Source organism: Heterocephalus glaber, unplaced genomic scaffold (genome assembly GCF_053883595.1).
Source record: "Heterocephalus glaber isolate CG9 unplaced genomic scaffold, H.glaber_assembly_v1.0 deba00000676, whole genome shotgun sequence".
Taxonomy (NCBI): Eukaryota; Metazoa; Chordata; class Mammalia; order Rodentia; family Bathyergidae; genus Heterocephalus; species Heterocephalus glaber.
Genome location: NW_028258156.1, coordinates 13,327,434 through 13,345,009, shown reverse-complemented (window position 1 = coordinate 13,345,009; position 17,576 = coordinate 13,327,434). Strand labels below are relative to the sequence as shown.

The 17,576-nt window shown below is 39.8% G+C and overlaps 1 protein-coding gene and 1 long non-coding RNA gene across 7 annotated transcripts in view; one reads left to right on the top strand and one right to left on the bottom strand.

Moving 5' to 3' along the window:
* Window positions 1-5,431, bottom strand: part of LOC101712100 (uncharacterized) — a 28,888-nt gene extending 23,457 nt beyond the window's left edge. For all 5 annotated transcript variants that reach the window (XR_015449370.1, XR_015449369.1, XR_015449371.1 and 2 more), the window contains exons 1-3: window positions 5,288-5,431; window positions 2,103-2,163; window positions 488-620 (exon numbers count right to left, since the gene is read on the bottom strand). This is a non-coding gene — a long non-coding RNA (uncharacterized LOC101712100). The remainder of the gene's footprint in view (window positions 1-487; window positions 621-2,102; window positions 2,164-5,287) is intronic.
* Lrrc72 (leucine rich repeat containing 72) overlaps window positions 1-17,576 on the top strand; it is a 182,232-nt gene that overhangs the window by 88,679 nt on the left and 75,977 nt on the right. The window contains exon 1 of one of the 2 annotated variants that reach the window (XM_087206694.1): window positions 5,540-5,669. The exons of the other annotated variant lie outside the window; for it this stretch is intronic. The gene's annotated coding sequence lies outside the window, so the exon portion shown is untranslated. Of the gene's footprint in view, window positions 1-5,539; window positions 5,670-17,576 lie in introns of those variants that run through there. 2 annotated transcript variants of the gene reach the window in all.

The following is a 17,576-nucleotide window of genomic DNA, read 5'->3' as shown; positions in this document are numbered from 1 at the left end:
ATGGATCATTAAAGATGTTACTATTATTTGCTTAGAGGCTGAAGTATTTCAATTGCCTTCATACATAATTCCTAACTGTCTTAGTGACCACATTAACTGTGCGCTCTTTGTGGCCTTTATTCAGCTGCTAGGTTCTTATTAATGATCCTTTCATTTCCACCTTTTCATACAAAACAAATAGCAGAGTAAAGTTCAATAATCACTTTAATTAGAGGCACTACATGTTGAAAAGTAGTTCAAAAGAAATATTTTTTTAAAAAACTGCAAAGGCTTTGAGAGATTTTTACACTGCAAGTTTTTAAGGCTTCTGAAGTTCTACAAAATCATTTTTGTTGCAATGAATTCATTTGTGGTTATAATAAAGAAAGAAAATCTCTTTACAGAATAAGGGGGTACTTGCCCAGAAGCTTGCCAATTATCCATACATTTGCACAAAAAAGATACACCAACAACTAATTTAGATTCTGTGGAATTCCTTATACTTTACCTCGTTATATGAATAATTCAGTAAGGAACCAAGCTGAAGGCCACCAGAACCCTACCACACGTACGACTGATGACTATGTTTTCTTCCCTGTAGATCAGTTCATAACATGGCAACTGGTTTCCTTCAAAGTGGGCTAGAAAGCAAGAAAAAGGTTAAGACAGAAATCATAGTCTTTTCATAACCTAATCTCAGATGTGACTTCCTATACTTCTTATTCTATTCATTAGAAGTGAGTTCATAAATCCAACCCACGTGCAAGGAGAGGCTATCATACAAGGATGTGAAAACCCAGAGGCAGGGATCACTGGACGCATTATCAAGGTTGCCTTCTTAGCCTATTTCCCATTGCTGTAATACCTGAGACTAGATAGTGTAGAAAGAAAAGAAGGGTTGGAGGCCGAAAGTCCAAGATTGACCTCTCACATTTGTCCATACTCTGATGAGGGCCACATGGTGTATGATATCATGGCAGGAGCATGTGAGAGAGGAAGCGTTTGGTGAGAGAGAAACTCAAAGGAAGTCTAGGGGTGAAGCTTTCTCTTTTATAACAATTTACTCTCTAGGGAGCTACCAGGATCCCAAGAGAACTACCTTAAGCTCTTTCAAGGGCAGGGTAGGGAATGGCCTAACCACTACCCATTAGCCCCCAGCCCTTAAAAGTTCTACCACCTGCTACTTTGAGGACCAAACCTTCAACACATGAAATCTTGCATGATAAATCACATCCAAACTATATAGTATCTACTCTGTGTATGTATGTCTGCATGTATATACACACACCAAAATGTATACACACGTGCTTTTATGGATGCATATGTGTGCATATTTATATTGAGTATTTATGCTCCAAATGCCTGATTGTCAAATCATATGTGACAAGAACCAATATTCTTGCTAGCATTAACACGTCTTCTCTGCAAGTTTAGGAAAAATTCTGTGAAAATTTGAGCCAAGGCTAAATTGAACAATGCAAGGAGAAAGTAATTTCAGTGGTTTCACATATTGAAATTCCATAAGGAGGTTAGTTTTTATAGATCACATATTTTCCACCCTGTACCATCTCTAACTTCCAGCAAGACAAAGGCCTTTCTGTTCTTGGTGCTACTATTTAGAAGGCCCTGTTTCATCCTCACTGCACTTTCCCACCTCCCATGGCACAAGTGGCTGTGCCCACCTTGTAGGACTTGACAAGATGACCGAAGGAACCCACTGATGACTTCATGAAATAAGTAGGAAACCTTTTACTCTGGCTTGTGGAATTTTAGTAGTTGATATTTGGATGTTAAAAATTAAGCAATGAGGGCCGGGGATGTAGCTCAGTGGTTCCGCCACCTGCCTCACAAGCACAAGGTCCCGAGTTTGATCTCTGGTACCAAAAAGTAAATAAATAAATAAATTAAGCAATGAGTATGCAAAGTAAATTACAGAAAGAATGAAAATGGCAATTTCCAAAAAAGTGCAATAGTGCCCTGTGCTACAGAAGAGGAACTCTGAGCTTAGGGAAGCCATATCTTTTATACTGAGCAGTAAGGCTGGTTGGCCTTATCTTTATTACAAGGGACAAGATATTATTTTTATTTGCATTTTCAGTAAAAACAGAAACAAAATAAAATACCTGACTTTTCCTCTGCTGGTAGACATTATGTCTTCTGAGGCTTTTCACTATGCAAGCTTCCCTGAAAATATAGCAGCAGGGTAAGAGACTGGTAATTGTCCCCTACCATTCCATTGTGATTTGCATTTTGAGGGAAAAAAACTGTGACTGTCAATTGAAATGGATTGCTATTGCACCTAAGCTTATGACAATGAAAATGTTGATACTATGGTCATCAAATACCATGAAAAGATATCTTTTTACCCATGAAATATAAGAATATGCATTGCTATAAGGATTAAAATGAATAATTGATAATTTGAAATAGGAAGAATAGGTCCAAAGGGGTAGGGGAAGTAGGAGGGGAAGGGGAAAAGAAAGAAGGGAAAGGAAAAATTATGAGAAAAGAAAAAAATGGAACCAAAGTCTTTGTAAATAGGGAAGGGTGGAGGGAGTGAAGGGCACACAGGTAATGGGGAAAAAATAAGAACCAAGGTACATCATGTACAGGTACAAGCACCCAATGATAAATATAAATGTATTGTATACCTAAAATGTACCAATAAAAGAATTTAAGCCAAAAAAAAAAAGAATATGCCTTGCTTGCAGCTGATATATTGTTCATTCTACTCTCATTCTTTACAGCAGAAAATGGGTGTCAATGATAATTTTATCTAATAAATATTTCTACTCATTTGGAAAAAGAATATCTGTGCTGACCATTGGAATTAATCGAGACAAACTTAGAAAGAGAATTTTAAAAGTTATGTAGGTTTAATAACAACCACATGCATCATTTTTCTTAACACATTTTGACTGCAAAATTTTTCCTTAAAAATAATTATATGTCAACATCTCCACAGCAATCTTTTAGCTCGTAAACAATAAATACTACTCATGTAGGATAGGGTAATTAAATAAGTGGGGGTTTTTACATTTATTGCTTTTTATAAATTTTTAAAATGTATAATTGATATTGTAAAATAGGAAGAAAAGGTCTAAAGGAGTAGGGGAAGTGGCAGGGTTAGGAGAAAGGAAAGAAGGGAAAAGAAAAAATATGAGAAAAGGGAAAAATGGAAACAAAGTCTTTGTAAATAGGGAAGGGTGAAGGGGGTAAAGGGAGGGCAGAAGAATGGGAAAAAATAAGAACCAAGATACATCATGTACAGGTACAAGATCCCAATGATGAATGTAACTGTATCGTATACCTAAAATGTACCAATAAACCTAATGGCAAAAAAACGTTATTTTACTGTTGAAGAAACTGAGGCCCAGGGACAGTAAGTGGTTTGAAATTGGCCGACAACCCATTAATGTCGGAGCTGAGACTAAAGCCCTCATGCCCTGACTTGGAGCACAAGCCTCTTTCTTCTTTTCCAAACCCATATGCATGGTATGATGGAGCTTTCAAACCAGGGTGTGCACACCCCACAGGCAATGGCGTCGTGCCAGGGAGGGAAGCCACAGGGTAAACACAGGGTGTCTTGCTTTAGTGTAAATATTACTCAGATCTGAGGAGAGTCAGGGGCGCCACTTTATCTTTATATTAAAACAAGATTGATTGTAAAGGAGAATGCACGTATTACATGAATTTTTAAAATTTTAGGCAGGATTTCTCAGGCTATGATCCCACCTGACAAAAGTAAAAATTCTCTCTTCTCACTTTGCTAGGGATAATTCTTTGGTAAAAATATATCCTACCAATGCGAGGATGTCTGTGAAGGAGTTTTGTTCAAGAAGTGCCTTCATTAACCTCTGTCCTTGACTTTTCATAGTTAAATTTGCATTATTTTAGCCTTCATAATCATTAAATTATTATTTTTCCTTGAAGAGGGAAACACATGAACACTTTATAGTAAATGAGTTTTTCAGTTGTTTTCCTAAGAAAATGTTTTGTTGTGGTTTTTAAAAAATCATCTTAGTATAAGATAAAAGGGTTTAAAATAAACAGGACAAATGTATAAAATGTGATTTTAGTAGAAATTAACTGGTTAGTAGTTGCACCTCCGTAAGACTTCAGTTAACTTATTTTGCACATGGCTCAAAAATATCACATTTGTGTGATGCACAAATGTGAACAAATAGCATTTCCATTTTTCTATGTAGCATATTCATGAACAATATCTGAAATACTGTTAGGCATATTAACAGTAAAAACGGAAGACAAGGGGCCAATAAATTATTTTATGCACTTTCACAGTAGTGCATTCCTTTCATCTGATTTTTATTTCTGTAATAAAAACTAAACAATAGTTCTCAGATAATTATTCCTCAATGATAACTTGGAGGATTCTTAGTCCTGCCCCAGGCCCAAATTCTTTTTGTTGTTGTTTTGTTTGTTTGAGACAGGGTTTTGCTATGTAGTTTACGATGAACTCCTGTAGATCCTCCTGCCTCAGCCTTCCCCCAAAGTGCTGGGATCACAAGTGTGGGCCACCACACCTGGCTCCAAATTCTTTTTAAAAGCACTGAAAGAGTATATACTTGCCTTCTCATCTAAGATCTTTTCAATGATCTATTTTCAACACCATTTTAAAAAATTTAATTAGATTAACCCATTTCAAAAAGCTACATTTGATTCCTAAATGTTGTTTTCAAATATGATGCCAACAAGCCAATTCATTCATTTCTATTAACTGCACAGTGTTAGGCCCCTGCATAAAATAGAGATGTCACAAACAGGATCCTGCCTCCAAAGATACCAAACAGAGGGAAACCAGATGCATATAAATGAGATTATAAAATAATCTACACTACAGATTTCAATACAGCTAGGGGACATGTTCATTTTTAAAGGTTTTCTTTTTTCAAGATTAGAGGACACCTGCCAAACAGTGGCTCAATTTATTATGCTTTCTACCAGACGAAGGACTTTTCAGCTACTGACTCATGTGCCCTTGCTCTTAGCCAACAAACTCAGCAGAAAGTTTCACTTTTCTGCTCAGGCTCTGAGGAGCCTTACTACTGCCACTTCCGCCTCCGTCATGGGTCTGGGTCCAGGATGGATGAGGCAAGAGAGGTCCTGGCCGTGGTGCAAGGCGTAAGGAGGCACCAGAAGCTCTGCTTTTAGAATAAATATCTTCATGCAATCAAGCCAGGATCGGTAGTGCTTCCTTTCCTTTTTCTCAAGCTCCCCCCTGACTTGGCAGGGAACCAGTTCGCGCTCGCCCTCTGCATCTGACCAGCGGTCCCCGCTCACATCTGACCTTCAGGAGCCTGGTTCTGCTGATACCTCTGGAATCCTTGAAATGGGCGCCGGCTGCCTCCTCCTGGCCCTCTGGTTTTTGTCTGGGAACAGCCGAGCACTCTCTTTCTAGCTGTCTTTGTCGGGAAGCTCGAGGGCGCTTCGGGGCCACCCACAGCGTCACAGAAGCCAGGCTGTGACCTCAGGTCTCCCGGCTTGAGATTGGCTTGTAGACGATAAACTCTGTGACGGAACAGTGAGCCGCCTCGGCGACCTCACGGGTTACTGGTGCCGCCCTTCGCCCTCGTTTTCCTGGTAACTTGGAACCGCACCCCATGACCCGCGCCTTTCCCCACCGCAGTCCCCCTCGGGCTCCCGAGCTGGCCTTGACCAGCAGCCGCAGGGTAAGCGACACCCGGCCCCGGGACCCTGCCTGCCACGGGCCGCTCCTGGGTCTGGGCCTAGCGGCTGAGGGACCTTCCCACCCGGACCTCCCCACCCGGTCCCCTATCTTGGGCCAGAGGTCCAGAATCTCCTGGGTAGGGCCGGGGGACTTTAGGGGTCTGCAGGAATAGATTGGCCTCCACTCAGCAACCTCTGCTGCTATAAGGAGGGCGGCTTAGAGATTAACACGCCACTAGTTAAGGACTCCTGAATCTCACACACACACTACATATACACTACTATATATACACACTCCTGATATTACAAATATGAGGTGTGATCAAAATACACCATCAGTTATTGATTTTTAAAAATGTATTACAGTGAAAGACACATTCCCATTAATCCCTCTCAAAATACTTTCCCTCATATCCCATCTTCTTGTCACTTTCCGAAGCAGTTCTGGAAGTTCTCTTTCCTGAGTGTCTTCCAGAGGTGTGATCAAAACTACAGAAATGCTCCTGTTGAGAGCCCTCCAACGGAAAGGCTGGCTGACTTGTCTGGAGAGCCTTGGAGCTATTGTGATTAAACCAGGCTGAGTTTTATAATGAATTTAAAGCTACACACACTAAGTCCTAATGTGTGGTGTGTGCTGCATGTGGTTACAAGAGTTGATCATCACAAATGATGTTTTCTCCTATGGACTTTACTGCAGGCTTTATTCTTCTAGGAATTAATAATTCCACAATTTAAAAGCAATTTCCTGTCGCATCTAGATGATAAATCACTGGGCAGTAGAAGGAACCGCTTGCTCCTGTGGCTCACATAACTCCCCAGCTCTGCGTAACCTCCCTGACACCTCTGAGGAGATCTGCATGTACACCTCAGCTTTCTCTTGGATGCCTTGACTTCTGTGTTCCGCCAGAGCCTCAACCACTGACTCCATTGTCTCTCCCCTACACCTTCTCATCATCAAGTCACACAACATCTCTCCTGTGACTTCTTTGCACCTACTCTCTCCCTCCTGTAACGTGCCAGTTCCCATCAGTGTTCTCCACACCTACTGCTCACTGCCCATCCCCACTGCCATCAGCCTAGGCAGGCTCAGGAGCTCCCCACTTGGTTCTCTCTGCCCCTTGCTTCAAATTGGATCCTGCAAAACTGAGTAACTAAGCACGTGATTTTAGAGTACCAACATGCAAGGACACCAAAAGAGAAGGAAGAAAAATGCTTTCGTAATAAGTTCATATAGGATATTGCTTAAAAGGTTGATGTGGTTCTCATGGGAAAAATCAGAGCTTTGTTGGACTTTCTTACGTGGATTTTATCACATAGTTAATTAGTAGATATGTATTTCATATGTATGTATGTAGGTACATAGGTCATATAAAATTAAGTTAATTTTAAATTAGTTTATATAAACTGATTTTCAGTCACAGTTCTCCAAGCATATAGAAGCTTTTCTTGGGCCCTGATTAAGTGAACACTCCCAAGCCTAAATTTCAAAGTTAGCACTCATAATATGATGCCGATCTACCTTTCTTACAACTGACTTCCACGTGCTTTTCATTACAGTGAAAGCCTGTACAGGCTCACATGTCTCATGCTGTTTCTTCTCTTTTATGTATTTATTCCCGTCTTCCATCAACACCCTGTGTCCTGCTCTCCCTTGGAGGCCCTCCTGTTGGACCTGCCCTGAAGTCTTCTTCCTCCTCTGAATTTGACAGAGTGTGTTTCCATTTTCTCATAGCCCCTAATATTGGCAACCGTCTTACATGGTATTATGTGTCCCTTACTTCTGCTGTTATAAGATATGCTTGTGGAGAGCAGGCACCTTACCCAATTCATTGCTACATTCACTAGCTAATCACAGGCTGGATCAAACTACTCACAAGCTGAACTAAGCTCTCCATAGTTTATGGTTTGACAAGTGGCTAAGCGAATCTGTTTGGACTTACTATTTGTAAGCACGTTCATCTTAAAGAATGCTTGTTGTACACAGCCACTGTAGAAAGTGGCAGGGCAATTTTTCAAAAACTGAAACTCAGGATGGCCATCTAATCCAATAATTCCACATTTCTGCATTTACCCAAATGAAGTGCCCAAGTTCAGGCAGCAATTTGCGCAGATCTTTGTACACCATGTTTATAGAGCATTATTTGCAATAGCCAAAACATGAACCAACCCAAGTATCCACTGACTGACGGATGGGTAAAGAAAATATGGTATATAAATACAGGAGAATATTACTCAGTTTTGAAAATGAACGACATTCTGACACATGCTACACTAGGAATGATTCTTGACATTACATTAAGGGAAATAAGCCAATCACACATGGACTAATAACTTCACTTATATGAGGTATCTAGAGTACTCAAACCCAGGGAGATGGAGGAGAATGATAGTTGCCTCAGGCTGGAGGGAGGAGTAAGTGAGGAGTCGGTGTTGAATGGGTTCAGAGCTTCTATTACAGAGGACAAGTTCTGGAAAGGGGTGGTGGGCAAATCCCACAGAAATGAAAATGTGCTTCTTGAAAACGTGCTTAATGCCACAGATATGGAAACTCAAAAATGCTTAAAATGGCAAATTGTATGGTATGTATATTTTACAATGCAAATAATAGCAGGAAAAAGGATATTTTTGCTTCCTTAGGTGAAGGAATGAGTTTACCACTGGGAAAGGTGGGTGTGGGCTGGCACCTGCATCTGCCCCACTACAGATTCACTGAAGCCAGAAACTGCTTGGCACATCTTCACATTTCTTGGCACTTTACGACTAATACTTTGTATCAACTCATACAAAATTTTTGGTTGGAAAGAAACATTCCACGATAAAGAGCTGTGTGAGTAACTGATTATGCCAGCAAATTTCATAGTATGCAGATACTTTCAGTTTCCTCTTTTATAGCTTCTAAACTTTATTTAAATCCTTATTTGTTCCATGATTAAAATTTTCAAAATACGTATTACTTTCTGATTATCAAATTAATTTGTGTTTATTATAAAATATTCAAGCACTTAAAAATGTATTACCTGGAGCCAGGGGGCTTGGTGCATACCTATATTTCCAACTTCAGGAGCTGAGGCAGGAAGATCATTTACACCCATAAGTAACAGGGAGACCCTGCTTCAGAAAACAAAAATATATTGCCTAAGAAATGAAACTCCCTCATAATCTCAAGTGATGACTTTTGCTACCAATTTGAACTGTGTGCATTTATATGCATATAGATGTTATTTTTAACAAAAAGATTGTTCCACTTATACAGATTATACTGCCCATTTCTTTTTAACATAAAAACATATTTTGCATGTATTTGTATGTCTAAGTATCTATGAGTATTAAGATTCCCTAGAGAAGCATAACCAAAAAGAAATATAAATACCAAGGGAGGGTAGCTGACCTTTCAGGCCACCATAACACTGTCCCCAGCACACAGGAGCAGAGGCCCACAGCAACAAGTAGCTGAGACTTTCGGGCCACCATAGCACCACCAGCAGTACAGAGGAGCAGAGCCACACCAGCACCACTAAGGAGGTGAGCTGCACAGATGCCAGCAACACACAACCCCCCCAACCCCTTGAAATGAGAAGACATGTAAACAAGTCTGAAAACTAGACTTCCAGATACCTAAAGCACCCCAAAGGGAAATGAGATGGAACAATCTGATACTCAACCACCTGGACTCCCTGAACTGGCAACAAAGAGGATCTGGAAAAAATGAAATCAGAAATAATTTCTCAGATAACAACAGAGATTGTGCCCATAGTGCAAGACATGATTAATAAATCTAGAGAGGACACAGATATAAAAACAGAGGAGCTGAGGAACATGATGGAATCCCAACATAGTAAACAAATGGAATCCATAAAACAGATGCAAACAGATTTCCAGGAGATTAAAATCTCCATTGAAAGTCTGCGCAGCAGAATGAGCTGATGTGAGGACAGAATTTCAGATATAGAACATAAGATTGCAAATAGTGACCAGGAAAAGAAAAATTTCTTTAAAATAGTAAGAGACCATGAGAAATCAACCCAGCAGCTGTGAGACAATGCAAAGAAAAATAACATAAGACAGATTAGAGCCAATGAAGAAACAGGAGAGAGTGCAGATGTCATAAAAAAAAACTGTTCACAGAAGTGATGGCAGAAAACTTCCCAAGCAAGGGAAAAGAACTTGACATACACATAAGTGAGGCATATAGGACTCAAACTAGCCTTGATCAAAAAAAAATCTATACATAGGCATATAATAGTTAAGATTCAATAAACCCAACTGAAGAACAAAATTCTACAAGCAGTTAGAGAAAAGAAACATCACATAAAAAGGAAAGCCCATCAGAATCACTGCACACTTCTCAGCATAAACCCTCAAGGCAAGAAGAGCACGAGTGACATATTACAAGCCCTAAAGGAAACAGCCTCCAACCCAGACTGATATACCCTGCAGAACTATCTTTCAGAATTCATGGAGAAATAAGATACTTTCATGACAAAGAGCACCTTGGGAACTTCATGAATACAGGAAAAAACAAGGAGGATCACAACCCCAAGAAGTCCAGCAGAATGACTCCATTGGGCAGGACAGAAAATGAAACACAAAGGAGGAGGATCCAGCAAAAAGAAAAAGTCATGACAATGATAAGTCAATACATATCAGTTATAACAATCAAAGTTAATGGTCTCAATTCACCAATCAACAGAAATAGACTGTCAAAATGGATTAAGAATCAAGATCCAACAATATGCTGCATAGAAGAAACACACTGAATTCAAAATGAAATTCATAGACTGAAAGTTAAAGGGTGGAAAACAATATTCCATGCGACAGGAACCCCCCAAAAAGCAGGAGTAGCTATCCTATTTGCAGATCAAGTGGATTTCAAACCAACACTGATTAAGAAAGATAAAGAAGGACACTACATCTTTGTAAAGGGAACAACCCAAGAGGAAGAGATGACAATCATAAATATATATGCTCCAAACACTAGTGTGTCCAACTATATAAAACAAATTCTAATGGACATGAAAAACCAAATAAGTACTAATACAATACTAGTGGGGGACCTCAATACTCCACTGTCACAGATACATCAACTAGACAAAAAACAAACAATGAAATACCAAAACTCAATCAAATATTGAACAAATGAACTTAACAGATGTTTACAGAGTGTTCTACACAAAAAATCAGAATACACATTCTTTTCAGCTGCACACAGTTCATTCTCCAAAATAGACCACATACTAGCTCATAGAACATGTTTAATTAACTGCAAAGAAATTGAAGTTATCCCCTGTGTATTATCAGACCATAGTGCGATGAAATTGGAGATCAAAAACAAAAGAAACCACAAGAATTTCATAAACACATGGAAACTGAACAACACACTTCTGACTAACCAATGGTTCACAGAGGAAATTAAAGAAGAAATCACACAGTTTTGACAATTAAATGACAATGCCAATACAGTATATCAGAATCTATGGAACAAGATGAAAGCAGTCTTATGATGGAAATTCATACCAGTGAATACACATATTAGGAAAACAGAGCAAGCTCAATTATACAACCTGATGCTGAATCTCAAGCTTCTACCAAAAGCAGAGTAGTAAAAACACAAATCTCATACTAAGGGAGGAAATTATGAAGATCAGAGCAGAAATCAGAGTAATGGAGACTAAGAGAACAATACAAAAACTCAATGAAGCCAAGAGTTGGTTCTTTGAAAGACTAAACAAAATTAACAAACCCTTAGCCAACCTTATCAGAAAAAAGAAAGAAAAGGCCCAAATCTATGCAATTAGGAATAAAAAGGGTGAAATTACAATGGAACCAGCAGAAATCCAGAGGGTCATCAATACCTACTTTGAAAACCTGTACTCTAACATGGAAAACACAGAAGAAATGGACAGATTCCTAGATACATATGAATTACCAAAGTTGAATGAAGAAGACCTAAAATTCTAAACAACCCAAAACCAATCAATGAAATTAAAAACATAATCAAAAGGTCCCACAGAACACCCCGAATCAGCCCCCTGCACACAGGAAGGTCTGTGCATGCCCTACTGAGGTCCTGAGTCATGCGGAAGACACCAAATAACCCCGCTGCAGACAGGCAGCCACCTGGTTCCACACTACAAAGACACAGAGGACACCAGACCACCAGACCAAGGTACTGAGTCCCACTGTTCCCGGCCCAGAGGTAGGGGCTTCTGAGCTGTCATCCCACTGCTCCTGGTCCAGAGGAAGGGGCTTCCTGGTCACCATCCCTCCCGCTGCTCCCAGCCCAGAGGAAAGGGCTTTTGGGCCACCTTCTGTCCCACTGCTCCTGGCCCAGAGGAAGGCGCTTCCAGGCTACCATCCCTCCCACTGCTCCCAGCCCAGAGGGAGGGGCTTCTGAGCTGCCATCCCACTGCTCCTGGTCCAGAGGAAGGGGCTTCCTGGCCACCATACCTCCTGCTGCTCCCAGCCCACAGGAAAGGGCTTTTGGGTCACCATCCCTACCGCTGCTCCCGGCCCCTGTCCCACCTCACCCAGCTCAGAGGAGGTAATCCCTGCAGGCACTAACAAACCCCCTCCCCAGTTGAAATGAGAAAACACATAAATAAGTCTCAAAACCAGACTTCCAGATCACCTACAGCAACCCCAAAGGGAAATGAGAGGGAACACTCTGATACTCAACCACCTGGACCCACTGAACTGGCAACAAAAGGGGATCTGGAAAAAATGAAATCAGAAATAATTTCTCAGATAACAGGAGAAATTGTGCCCCTAGTTCAAGACATGATTAATAAATCTAGAGAGGAGCTCAGGAACATGATGGAATACCAACATAAGAAACAAATGGAATCCATAAAACAGATGCAAATAGATTTCCAGGACATGCAAAACTCCATTGAAAGTCTACACAGCAGAATGAGCCAATGTGAGGACAGAGTTTCAGATATAGAAGATAAGATTGCAATTAATGACCAGGAAAAGAAAAATTGCTTCAAAATTATAAAGGAACATGAGAAATCAATCCAGCAGCTGCTAGATGATGCAAAGAAGAATAACATAAGACTGATTGGGCTCAATGAAGAACAGGAGAGAGTGGAGATGGCATAAAAAATCTCATCACAGGAATAATGGCAGAAAACTTCCCACGCAGGGGAAAAGAGCTTGACATACAGATAAGGGAGGCATATAGGACTCCAAATAGCCTTGATCAAAAAAAATCCACACATAGGCATATAATTGTTAAGATTCCAGAAACCCAACAGAAGAACAAAGTTCTCCAAGCAGTGAGAGAAAAGAAACAAATCACATACAAAGGAAAGCCCATCAGAATCACAGCAGACTTCTCAACACAAACCATCCAGGCAAGAAGAGCTTGGAGTGACATATTCCAAGCCCTAAAAGAAAACAAACTCCAACCCAGATTGATGTACCTTGCAAAACTATCTTTCAAAATTGATGGAGAAATAAGATACTTTCATGACAAAGAGCACCTTAGGAACTTTGTGAATACCAAACCAGCACTCCAAAGAATTTTACACAGTTTCCTAGGAACAGACATTGAGGATCACAACCCCAGGAAGCAAAGCAGAATGAACCCATCTGGCATGACAAGAAATTCAATGTAATGGGGGAGAACCCAACAAAAAGAAAAAGTCATGGCAATGACAAGTCAATATGTTTCAGTTATAACCATCAACGTTAATGGTCTCAATTCACCAATCAAAAGAAATAGACTGGCAGAATGGGTCAAGAAGCAAAATCCAACAATATGCTGCATACAAGAAACACACTTTATTCAAAAGGAAACTCATAGACTGAAAGTTAAAGGGTGGAAAACAATACTGCATGCGACAGGAACCCGAAAAAAAGCAGGAGTAGCTATCCTCTTTGCAGATCAAGTAGATTTCAAACCAACACTGATTAAGAGAGACGAAGAAGGACACTACATCCTTGTAAAGGGAAGAATCCAAGAGGAAGAGATGACAATCATAAATATCTATGCACCAAACACTAGTGCACCCAACTATATAAAACAAATACTAATGGACATGAAAAGTCATATATGCACTAATACAATTGTAGTGGGGGACCTCAACACCCCACTGTCACAAATAGATAGATCAACTAGACTAAAAATAAGTAATGAAATACTAAAACTCAGTCGAATTCTTGAACAAATGAACTTAACAGATGTTTACAGAGTCTTCCACGCCACAAAATCAGAATACACAATCTTCTCAGCGGCACATGGGTCGTTCTCAAAAATAGACCACATACTCACACATAGAACATGTTTAAGTAAGTGCAAAGGAATTGAAGTTATGCCCTGAATATTATCAGACCATAGTGCAATGAAATTGGAGATCCATAGCAAAAGAAACTCAAAAAATTTCATAAACACATGGAAATTGAACAACACACTTCTGAAGAACCAATGGGTCACAGAGGAAATTAAAGAAGAAATCAGACAGTTCCTTCAATTAAATGACAATGACAATAAAACATATCAGAATCTATGGGACACAATGAAAGCAGTCTTACAAGGGAAATTCATAGCAGTGAATACGCATATTAGGAAAACAGAACGAGCCCAATTAAACAACCTGATGCTGAACCTCAAGCTTCTAGAAAAAGAAGAGCAGGACAACCCCAAAGCTCATACAAGGGAGGAAATTATAAAGATCAGAGGAGAAATCAATGCAATGGAGACTAAGAGAATGATACAAAAAATCAACGAAGCCAAGAGTTGGTTCTTCAAAAGAATCAACAAAATTGACAAACCTTTAGCCAACCTTGTCAGAAAAAGGAAAGAAAAGGCCCAAATCCATGCAATTAGGAATGAAAAGGGTGAAATTACAACAGACCCAGCAGAAATCCAGAGGATCATCAATACCTACTTCCAGAACCTACACGCCAATAAGATGGACAACACAGAAGAAATGGACAAATTCCTAGATACATATGAATTACCAAAGTTGAACAAAGAAGACCTAAAAATTCTGAACAACCCAATATTAACCAATGAAATTGAAAATGTAATTAAAAACTTATCAACTAAGAAAAGCCCGGGCCCTGATGGCTTCACTGCTGAATTCTACAAGACATTTAGACAGGAACTGCTGCCACTACTGTTTAAACTCTTCAATGAAATTGAAAGGGAAGCAATACTCCCAAATTCATTCCTGGAAGCAAGCATCACCTTGATCCCCAAAGCAGAGAATGACCCAACTGAAAAAGAGAACTATAGGCCAATCTCGCTAATGAACATAGATCCAAAAATCCTTAATAAGATACTGGCAAACAGAATGCAGAAGATCATCAAGAAGATCATACAACCTGATCAAGTGGGATTCATCCCAGGGATGCAGGGATGGTTCAATATATGAAAATCAATCAATGTAATACACTATATCAATAGAGCCAAGGACAAACCCATATGATTATCTCCATAGACTCAGAAAAAGCATTTGACAAAATCCAACATGCATTTATGATAAAAACCCTACAAAACATTGGAATAGATGGTCTCTGCCTCAAACTGATAGAAGCCATCTATGAAAAACCAACAGCCAATATCATACTAAAAGGTCAAAAACTGAAATCCTTCACACTAAAATCAGGAACAAGACAAGGATGTCCACTATCACCACTCTTGTTTAATATAGTTTTGGAAACATTAGCCACAGCAATTAGACAAGAGAAAGAAATACAAGGAATAAAGATAGGAAATGAAGAAGTCAAATTGTCATTATTTGCAGATGACATGATACTCTATATAGAAGAGCCCAAGAATTCCACCAAAAGTCTTCTAGACTTAATAACCAAATTCAGTCAAGTAGCTGGTTACAAGGTCAACACACAAAAATCAATAGCTTTCCTCTATATGAACAACAGACTCACTGAGAGAGAAATAAGGCAAACAATTCCTTTCACAGTACCATCCAAAAAAACCTGGAATACCTAGGAATCAGCCTAACAAAAGAAATCAAAGACCTTTTCTCTGAAAACTACAGCACTCTGAAAAAAGAGATTGAAGACAGTATCAGAAAATGGAAAGCAGCTTGGTACTGACAACGAAACCGACCTGGGAACCAGTGCAACAGACTAGAAGATCCAGAAAGAACTCCAGACACACAGCCATCTCATCTTTGTCAAAGGAGCTAAACACCCTCACTGGATGAAAGATAGCCTCTTTAATAAATGGTGCTGGAAAAATTGGGTTTCAACTTGCCAAAGATTAAAACTAGAGCTATATCTCTCGCCATGCCCTAAACTAAAATCAAAATGGATTGAAGTGGTGCAACCACTGTGGAAATCAGTATGCAGATACCTCAAAGAACTAGGACTGGAAATCCCATTTGACCCCGCTATTCCCCTTCTGGGTATCTTCCCCAAAGAATTAAAAGAATCATACCACAGCGATATATGTGCGCCCATGTTTATAGCAGCACAAGTCGTGATAGCCAAAACTTGGAACCAGCCCAATTGCCCGTCAGCTGGAGACTGGATAAAGAAAAAGTGGTTTTTTGAATTTTTTTTTTTGGTACCAGGGCTCGATCTCGGGTCCTTGCGCTTGCACAGCAGGTGGCGAAACCACTGAGCTAAATCCCTGGCCCCTGAAAATGTGGTTTTTTAATAAAATGGAGTACTACTCAGCCATAAAAAATGAGAAATTAGAGACATTTATAGCTAAGTGGATGCACACTGAGGAGATACTCTTAAGTGAATTAATAGGACACACATGTATAAATACCGAATAGTTTCTCCAGTGTGAGAAACTGAGCGTGTAAATAAGGACTAAAAGGTATAATAGATAATGTGAAATAGGAAGAAAAGGGGCAAAGGGCAAAGGGAAGTGGGAGGGGTAGGGGAAAGTAAAGAAGGGAATGGAATTAATATGAGAAAATGAAAAAATGGAAACAAAGTCTTTGTAAATAGGGAAGGGTGGAGGGAGTGAAGGGAGGGCAGGGGAAGGGGGAAAAATAAGAACCAAGAGAGATTATGCAAAGGTGCAATTTTCCAATGATGAATGTAACTGTACTGTATACCTAAAATGTACCAAGAAAATTAATTTTTTAAAAAAGAAAAATAAATAAATACCGAGGGAGATTCATTATGGGGGACTGACTTCTTGACTGCGATGGCTGACACGTCCTCCGATCCGCTGTCTCCAAGCGGGTGGATTGGGAAAGCCCGGGGTGGAGTGAGCCCAAGACCTAAGGCTGGGCATGAGGATGCTGGTGTCTGCAGACAGATGAAGACAGATGATGGCCCTGCTGCAGGAGAGAATGTGAATTTGTCCTTCCTTCTGCCTTTTTATTCTATTTTTGGCCTTGATGGATTGGTGATACCCACCCATATCAGTGAACTCCTTTACTCACTTTACAATTCAAATACCAGCCTCTTCTGGAAACAGGCACAGACATGCACAGAAAAACGTTTCAGCAGCTGCCTGACCCTCCCTTCACCCAGTTAAGTTGACATATAAAATTAACCATTGCATGCTCTCTCTGTATTTTTTAACTGCTGTGCAATGTAAGGTCACACATTAAGCTACGCTGCAATTATTGAGAGTATTTCACAACCACAGGTGAAGTATGCTGACATGAACGATGACACTTACATTTTTCTTTGTGTACATGCACGTATGTTTCTAAGTAATGGCAGTGAATTGGGAGAGAGTTGGTTTCTCTTATATGAGAAACTCAAAGTATAAGTAAATTAAAGGTCAAAATAAAAGACAGAAAATAGGAAACAGGGAGGTAGGACTTTTACAAATGAGGAGACCAAAAGATAAAGGGAGAAGGATGGGAGGGAAGGACAGAGAAAGGAGACGAAAAAGAACTAAGATGTGTTATGTACAAGTGCCAACTCCCCACAATGAATGAAATCATTATGTACTACAAACATGTACT